General features: G+C 30.1%; 1 pseudogene; it reads left to right on the forward strand.

The window, feature by feature from the left end:
* The first annotated feature begins 5,320 nt into the window (after window positions 1-5,320).
* On the forward strand, window positions 5,321-7,493 carry LOC111288991 (cell morphogenesis protein PAG1-like; annotated as a pseudogene).
* The last annotated feature ends 1,819 nt before the right edge of the window (window positions 7,494-9,312 follow it).

A 9,312-nucleotide genomic window follows, 5' to 3' on the forward strand; every position in this document is an offset into this window, starting at 1 on the left:
TCTGAAAACAAGGACATCTATGAAAAGATAGATTTTTTTTTTATGAAGCAACCGAAGAAGTGGCTAAAAAGATTATATATATAACTGTTTGTTTAATATTATGTATGATTGGCATTGTGCTTGTATGCATAAGTCTATACTAGCTTCTATAGATTTGTTATTACAGCCCATCTTATTATTATTTTTCAGGATGATTATGTTACCAGAGTTAAATCCGAAGAATTGGCAACCCAATATGGTGAAGATCCATTGTCTTTAGCATTAGGAGCTAAAAAAAGGCTTGGTCAAGTTCGTGGAGTTGGTAAATTTGTGTTGCCATCAAAGTGTTTTAGTAATTAACCTAAAACCCTATGAATGAAAAATGCACAGCATAAAGCAATCATTAAGCAACAACAGCAATGACTTAATGACTGGGAGCAACGCTTCAATGAGCAACATCAAAGACTCACTGCTTTGAAGGCCATGTTGGCAGCAATGTAGCATAGCATGCCTGTAGGTCACTCGAATAGCATCGTCCATGTAGGACAAGTTTTCATTGCAAGTCAAGTAGGGAACCTAACCTCCGTTATTGGCCATGAAGTATGATTTTGTTGATATGTTTAATATTAATTTGTTTGTTATATTTATTGATTTGGTTTTAATACTTATATTTCATTATATATTGTAGTAGGATGTTGGAACTCAAAGTATGACCCTTGCTCAGGCTACCATGGATGAGTTATCTAATTATTCCCTTGAGCATTTATTCGAAAAAAATTACGTAACCATTGAGTCTGAGGAAGGGTTATTTGATAAACTATTATTTTCTTACATTGGTGTAGATGAGGTTAAAGAATTTTATGAACTGGATGAAATATCAGCTGTTGATATTGTTGCTTATATGAGGTTAACTTATAAATACAAATTTACATACTCAATATGTATTAATCTATATTACGATGTAATACTAATTAGTATGGTTGTTGTTATCATGCAGCTTCTTATATAAGAGGTCAAGGTGAGATAGTTGACCCACAAATTTAGATTCGTTGATTTCAACTTCATTAGTGAGCAAAGTGGCACAGTCACTTATCATACTAATCATGTGATTGAATGCATGAAAAAATCAATTGATTATTATTTGCTCCATATAATGCGTAGTAAGTTATATTCATACAAATAATTATTCTAACTTTACTCGAATCTGATATGATGCCTAATTTGAGTATATCATTATTATTATTTTGCAGTTATCATTGGGTGCTTATTATGATTGATATTAAATCCGTAATGCCATACTTACTTAATTCAGCTAATCCAATAACGATGCCTAACCTCGAAGTTCAAACTTTTATAAAGAGGTATTACTTGTTATTATATTATATATCTTTTGTTTCTTTATAAGTAATTTTATTTATGTATTAAGTAATTTTTTTCATTTCAATTTAAGGTAATATCTGCATTCTATAAGAAGGCAAAGAAAAAATGAGTGTCATTATCGATAAATATAAAATTTATTCTTTCATGCTGAGTTTGTGTAGATAAATGTTTCTTAAACCCACTCAATTTAATTTTCAGGTACCTCGTCAACTCAAAAATACTGAATGTAGATATTATATCGTTCGTTTTATATAGGAGATAATTTTATATGATTTTGTGACCACACCATTCAAGATTAGAATAAATTTCATAAAGTCGTTATATCTTTAAAAAAATAAAAAGCTAAATTATGTTTTCGTTTATTAGCATTTACTTTTGATTTTTTTTTTTTAGTGGAAGAGTAAAGAAAGCTTCACGGTAAATGAACTGAATGAAGTTCGTAAAAAATGGTGTGAGTATGTATTATCAGATATTGATAGACCTTGAGGTTAACATTATTGGTTTAATGTAAATATATGAGGATCGTTTGTTATAATATTTTTAACATGCTATGTTGTAGATTAGGGTATTGATTTAATATTATTGGTATGTATTTATTTTATATGAATACACATATATTGTGCACGATTATTTGAGAAAAGTATATTAATATGGCAACATTATCAATTTTAAATTCGACTGTGTGATCCATTTATTGAAATACAATAATATTCATAATGTAAATTTTGAAATGTAATTTGTAATATTACATATATAAGCCAAATATTTTTTGGTATACCTACAACTGACTTCAAATATTTTTTGGTCATAAATCTACAATTGATTTCATATATATAATTAAACAAAATGTTACTGAATGTGTTTTTAGCAAAAAAATACCTTGTATAATCTCTTAACAAAATGTCATTGAAGGTGTTTTTAACCAAAATTGATTTCAATAATCTCACCTAAAAATTTGTTGTCTGGATTATTAAAGGCGTTTTAGGCTAAAAATGCTTTCAAGAATTCGTTCCAACTTTTTTTGTATGGATTATTAAAGGTATTTTTTACCAAAATCGCCTTCAATAATCACTCATAAAAATTTATTGATTCGATTATTAAAGACACATTTGGCCAAAAACATCTTCAAGAATTCATTCCATATTTTTCCTTTGGATATATTAAGGGCGTTTTTCTATCGAAAACGCTTTTAATATTCTCTCTTCAAAATTTTTTAAATCGATTGGTAAAGGCATTTTTACCCAAAAAACGCATAGAATAATCCATTATAAATAATCCCTTCAAAAATCCAAAAAAAGCTAAAAGAAGTGATCAAACCTACTGCCTTATGGTTAACAACCATGTGATTCTTAAATTTTGATAGGATATTTATTAAAGGTGTTTTTGACCAAAAACACCTTTAATAATCCTGTGAAATTTTTTCGTGGAATTTATTAAAGGTGTTTTTTGCAGAAAATACCTTCAATAATCACATATATTTTTTATGAGGGATTATTCAAGGTGTTGTCTACCAAAAACGCCTTTAGTATTCACTCAAATTTTTAAAACAAGATTATTCAAGGTGTTTTAGTCGATAAACGCCGCTAACATCAAGTCTTGGGTAGCATTTATAAGTAAAAACACCACTATTTGAATATTTAGTGGTATTTTGATAATAAACGCCTTAAGTTTTATAAAAGCAAAAAAGTTAGCGACGTTTGTAAGTGAAATGCCAATATAAAGCAGTCACTAATCTTTCATTTTCTTATAGTATTTTACATATTTTTTAATTTGATAAATTTTGCAACAAAAAATGATAATTAGATATGGTAAAACAAAAAAAAAAAATTTACTTGCAATTAGATCAAATAGTTCAAAACATGGCTCAATGGCATGATATGAAAAAGATATAAAAAATGACAATAACACAACTTAAAATTGTAGCAAAATAAATAAAAAATGCATTTCATTTTTTTTTTTTGTATCCATAAGAATTATAATACGTAATTTTCGTAAAAAACACAATATAAATATATGAATTCTTAATATTTTATATAACACGAATACACGAATTGATAGGTCTATCTGTGATAACATATGAACACCTTTCTAATTATATATATATATATATATAACGTTATGAATGCTTTTTAAATTATAATAAAATATTTAATGTGATATTAGAATTTTAAAAATTTTTAGGTAGTTGAATAATGGATCTATTAGTTAATATGGTGTTTGCTTCTAATATAATTAATCTAAAATAATGATACGTGACAAATAAATAATATTTAAATATTATATTAATTAATAAATCTGTAATTTAAATATTATATTAAAAAATTTTTAAATTTATGCATCACGTTAAATATTTATTATTCAAAATCATTTGTGACATTAATCATAAAAAAATAAAAAATACTATTTGTAGTACTAATATCTCTCAAACTCTTAATCATTGGTATATAGTTTTAATTATTATGGGATGTTTGGTTCACAAAATTTTAGATTTTAAAAAATTAAAATCATGATTTCTGAGAAAGTGTAATTTTTCATAGTATCTCACTTTTAAATTTTTATGTTTGGTTAGAGAGAAAATAAGATTATTTAGTCATTATTTTTATTATAATATCATTCACTACATAATAACATAACAATTTGTTAAATAAAAATAATCAACAAATAATATGTTTCAAATTATAGAAACCCAGTGTTCGACTAACTAATTATAAAAAAAAAGAATTAATCATCAATTATAGCATTAATTTCATGCTGTAATTGATTTTACATATGTTTTAAAAAAATTATAATAAATAATTATTGTATTTAGCTTTAAAGAAATACAGCAATTGATTAATTTAAAAAATTATAATATACAATTATTACGTTTATCTTTAAAAAATAAAATAATTAATTATTTAAAAAAATATAATGAATAATTATTGCATTTATTTTCAAAAGAATATAATAATTAATTATTTTATTAAAATTACAATATATAATTACTGCATTTATGACTAAACAAAATATAATAATTGATTATTTTAAAAAATTATAATGAATAATTATTACTTTTTAAAAGATGTAGTATTTAATTATTTTAAATAAATTATAATAATTAAATTATTACATTTATTAAAAAATACAATGATTAAGCTTTTTATATATTTTACAAAAAATTACAAAAATAATTACTACGTTTAATTTTACTGAAACGCAATAATTATTTATTTTTCAACAATTCATCGGCATTGTATATATTATAAGTAGATAGCTAAAAAAAATTTTAGATCCATCGCATGGGTCCCATCTCCAATTGTTCCTTCTACATTTTATTTGGTCCCCTCATTTCATAGCGCGTTGATCCCATCTTCAATTAATGCAACGGAGAGACTCATATTAGCCGCTGCCACATATCTAACGACTTCAAAAGAGTGGAATGGCATGTGAAAAATAAAAACGCAGTAAACGATCATAATTATTGCATTTCAAAATCTTCAAACGTAATATTCAATTAAAAAATATAAAAAAATTTCATAGTAGTCAAATAGTATTTTTTATTTAAAGAAACGTGGTAAATATTATAATTATTGTATTTTAAAATTTATAATTTCAGTATTTGAATGAAAAAAATAAAAAAATTCATAATTATTGTATTTTTTTATATAAATGTCATATTTGACATTTAAAAAAAAAAAAACTCAAATGCTATCCCACATTTTTCAATAAACATAATATTTGTGATATTTATTTTTTGTTAAAAAATTTTAAATTTCATTATCATATATTGATTTTTAAAAAAATAAAATAAAAAAATTTTTTTATTCAAATTAAATATGAAATAAAGGTTTTTTTTTTTTCAAAATCTTAGAATATCACGGAAAAGTAAAATTTTAATTCCTAAATTTTTGAGTACTGTTAAGAGATTTTTTCAAGAATCGGATACATCTGATGAATCATGAAAATTTAAGTACTCAACAACAACACTCCAAAAGAAATTCTGGTGAAGATATCTTGCATTCTGGGGTTAGGATGCACGGTGTTAATGCTAAAGAACTTCAGTCAGCTTTGCTAGGGCATCAGCAGCACTCACTCATGCAGATATAGCATTGATTCTACTTGCAGAAATTGCATATGAGAATGATGAAGACTTTCGCGAGCACTTACCTCTGCCCTTTCATGTCACATTTGTTTCAATGGATAGCTCTGAGGATATTGTACTGGAGCACTGCCAGCATTTGCTTGTTAATCAACTATACTCACTTGCAGGTCGGCACTTGGAGCTGTATGAGGTTGAAAGCAACGATGGAGAGAACAAGCAGCAGGTTGTCAGTTTGATCAAGTATGTTCAGTCAAAGCGAGGGAGTATGGTGTGGGAGAATGAGGACCCTACAGTTACAAGGACAGAGCTTCCTAGTGCTGCACTTCTGTCTGCACTTGTTTAGAGTATGGTTTGATGCAATCTTCTTCCAAGGAGATCTTCAAGAGACTTGGGGTGTTGAGGCACTCAAATGGGCTATGGAATGCACGTCAAGACACCTTGCCTGTCGTTCTCACCAGATCTATCCTGCATTGCGGCCTAGTGTTACAAGTGATACATGTGTATTACTCCTTCGTTGCCTACATAGATGCTTGGGAAATCCAATACCTCCTGTTCTGGGCTTCATCATGGAAATTTTACTTAACTTGAAAGTAATGGTGGAGAACATGGAGCCAGAAAAGGTGATTCTCTACCCACAACTCTTTTGGGGTTGTGTGGCCATGATGCACACAGTTTTCATTCATGTCAACTACCAGGTTCTTGAGCTTTTCTCGCATATGATTGACCTTTTATCATTCCAGGACAGAACAATTGAAAATGTTCTCCTTTCCAGCATGCCTCGAGATGAGCTTGATAATGTTGATATTGGGGATTTTCAGTATATTGAATATAGGGGCTATGATTTGCCAAACACCAGTGGCAATCTGCCAGCATTTGAAGGAGTGCAGTCCCTTGTACTTAAAGGACTCATGTCCACTGTTAGTCATAGCAATTCAGGTCCTCTCTCGTATCATAGTGCACTCATGTGACTCCATTTTTGGGGATCGCAAGACTAGACTACTGATGCAGATTACAGGATTGCTTCCCTGGCTTTGCTTACAGCTCAGAAAAGACCCATTGGAGGGCCCAGCTTCACCACTGCAACAACAGTACCAAAAAGCCTGCTCCGTTGCTGCCAACATCTCAATTTTGTGTCGAGCAGAATCATCGGATGAATTAGCCACTGTGTTTATGGCTTACACCTGACGTGAGACCAAAAGCATTGATAATCTCCGTGCCTGTGTCTCACCGTTATTGTCCAACGAATGGCTCCCTAAGCACTCAGCTCTGGCTTTTGGACACCTGCTACGGCTACTGGAGAGAGGTCCAGTTGAGTATCAACGTGTAATATTGCTCATGCTTAAGGCATTGCTCCAGCATACCCCCATGGATTCGGCTCAGAGCCCACACATGTATGCCATTGTATCACAGCTAGTTGAGAGCACCTTGTGTTGGGAGGCACCAAGTGTGTTAGAAGCTCTTTTGCAGAGTTGTAGTTCATTGCCTGGTTCACACCCACTTGAGTCTGGGCCAATTGAAAATGGGACAGATGACAAGATGCTAGCTTCTTAGACCTCATTCATGGCTCGAAGTGGGCCACTACAGTATGCCATGGTATCTGGTTTCGGGGTAAGTTCAACATCAGTTCCACAAGCAGTTTCCACGGAGTCAGTTATGACACCTAGAGAAGTGGCTTTGCAAAACACTCGATTGATCCTTGGGAGGGTGCTCGACAGCTGCGCACTGGGGAGAAGAAGGGAATATAGAAGGCTGGTGCCTTTTGTGACCACAATTGGAAACCCATGACCTGCAAGCCTGCACATTTAATATTTTTATATATATTTTTAATTCTTTTCCTTTTGCTATTAATTTTAAGTAGCTTACATTATACTTTTAGATCAAGCGCTGGGAAAACTTGGGACCTGGCTCTGGGCATCATAAGTCTGTACTTGTTGATAGTGGTGTAATATTTTTGGAAGTGTTAGCATTCCATGCCTATTCTTTATAACTGTGTAATTCCTAAATTTCTCTCAAACCATTCCTTCGCTTTTGCTACCATCAAACTTCCAGTTTTTATTTTTATTTTTTTTAAGCCCGCTGTCATGGTCCTGAAGGATGTTATCAATAATTTTACATTGGGAATTTGATTGGCTGTGTAAATGTTTGCATCAGGGATTTAAATAGTGATCGCGATCACGTTTTCGGTCACGTAACATTTATCGTGTTTTCGGATACAACGGAGATAATTGTTGTCACTACAGTCATCACGGTCCTAAATATTTTTTTTGTTGCATAATTTATTATAAAATGTAATAATTATAATTATAAAAATTCTTATTCAATGATTTTAAAAATAGTTTATGACACTCTATGTTTTTTATTTTCTAAAAAAATTATTCACAATTTTATTTCGATTATAAAAAGCATTCATATTTGGTTTATCCATAAAATTTTTCTTGGCCAAGTTCATATTCAATATTAATTCTAGACAAATCAAATATTAACAAAATATAATATGTTAAATACCAAGCATTTAATTTAATAAAATTACAAACTTAAAAATATAATAAATTTAAATTCCATCAACTACAATTATTGATACATATTTCAAATTTTACCACATGGTAGAATGACGAGGAGGATCAGATTCTCTATCTTCACTTTAAGAGCCAAGTTGACTCCATCTCCATCCCTAAAGCTTTTGTTCTTGATACATTTAAGGTGGAGGATATATTTGAGGATGATACATTTGTGGTAACTGATACATTTGTGGTAACTGATACATTTGAGGAGGTGGATGATACATTTGAGGTGGATAATAACCATATGAAGGTGGACAACCATGAGGAGGTCAAAAATTATGTTGTTCTGGTGGATAGTAATGTCTTTGAGTACTAGTAGATGATTCACTATACTCAAAGTTACTAGAATTTGTCTCTCACCTGAAGATGAAGAACCTCTAGAAATTTCTTAGTGGTACTCCTTCACTTTTCCTTTTGATCGAGCTGTACGTGCACTTTAACCCTCACTAGATTCAGCAAATGGATTTTCTTCGTATTCTGCCATATTAATGAAAAGTCCACCAGTAGCAGCAAGCCCAAATTCTCCTCCAAGTGGGCTGTAAGGTTGATTTGCATCCATATTATCACCAAAATTCGCACCATCACCATCACCATTTCCATCACCATCATCATCTGGACTTAAACCACCACATCATCACTCTGACTTAGTGTTAGACTTGAACTTAAATGAGACACGTTCCTTTTTTGAGATTGACGTGATCGTTCAACATTCATTTCATTATCAGAATTATTTGCAGGCAACCAATCAGAGTTTTGACCATCTAATAGAGGATTTTCTTTCTCTTACAGCCATTCTGGTAGTGGATCATCATTTTCAAAAATATGATCAAGGCTAATAGGATTAAAACTATTATTTATTTCATCAATGCTCATTCTTTTCTGATGTCTTATCATCAACCTCATGTTATAATAGGTATATACAAGTTTCTGGAGTCTTTCAAACTTCAATCTGTTTCTTGCTTTGGTGTGAATATAGCTAAATGTGCTCCAATTATGTTCACAATTTGATGCAGATGTTGTTTGACTAAGCACTTTGATTGCTAGTTTTTGTAATTCAGGAACACAAGTGCCATATATCATCCACAACTCAACTGTATAAAATTATTTAAATTAAATTTCAATGGGCTATATAATTAAATAATATAAATAAATTATAATTATTTAACTTACTATTTACCTGGATTCATTTGCTTCCAAGCTCTTTGTGTTTGTGGACTACTAAATGTTTCATGCTTGTATCGAAATAATAACAACTACATCGATTGAAAATACAATAATAAATGAATAAATAAAAAATAATTTAATTTTTAA

The sequence above is a fragment of the Durio zibethinus genome, chromosome 4, assembly GCF_047325235.1.
Source record: "Durio zibethinus cultivar Kanyao isolate XHJ-2024 chromosome 4, ASM4732523v1, whole genome shotgun sequence".
NCBI classification, from domain to species: domain Eukaryota; kingdom Viridiplantae; phylum Streptophyta; class Magnoliopsida; order Malvales; family Malvaceae; genus Durio; species Durio zibethinus.